Below are 222 nucleotides of genomic sequence, written 5' to 3'. Positions count from 1 at the left end.
ACAGACACGAACGACTGACTGATAATAGTAGAAGGCGGACAAGGAGAGAGGAGAGGAGAGAAGTAAAGCAAGGAAAGACAGGCATCACGTGTGCCTCCCCTCCCGGATCGGTTTATGGAGAAGAAGAAGAAATTGGCTCTCCCTTTCTTCTTCTTAGGAAGATGACTTTGCTTTCTTTCTTCTTTCTTTATTAAACACCTCTCTTTTCTTCTTCAACTTCCT

The 222-nt window shown here is 43.7% G+C and overlaps 1 protein-coding gene across 1 annotated transcript in view; it reads left to right on the top strand.

The window, feature by feature from the left end:
• The first annotated feature begins 11 nt into the window (after nucleotides 1-11).
• The window catches only part of CSUI_004249 (membrane protein 1), a 13,146-nt gene continuing 12,935 nt past the window's right edge, over nucleotides 12-222 (top strand). The window contains exon 1 of the mRNA XM_068064442.1: nucleotides 12-222. This exon is cut by the window's right edge and continues 3,781 nt beyond it. The gene's annotated coding sequence lies outside the window, so the exon portion shown is untranslated.

The sequence above is a fragment of the Cystoisospora suis genome (genome assembly GCF_002600585.1).
Source record: "Cystoisospora suis strain Wien I chromosome Unknown contig_1953, whole genome shotgun sequence".
Classification (NCBI taxonomy): Eukaryota; Apicomplexa; class Conoidasida; order Eucoccidiorida; family Sarcocystidae; genus Cystoisospora; species Cystoisospora suis.
Note: the sequence above shows the minus strand (reverse complement) of the source record. Positions and strands in the feature narration are given on the sequence as shown.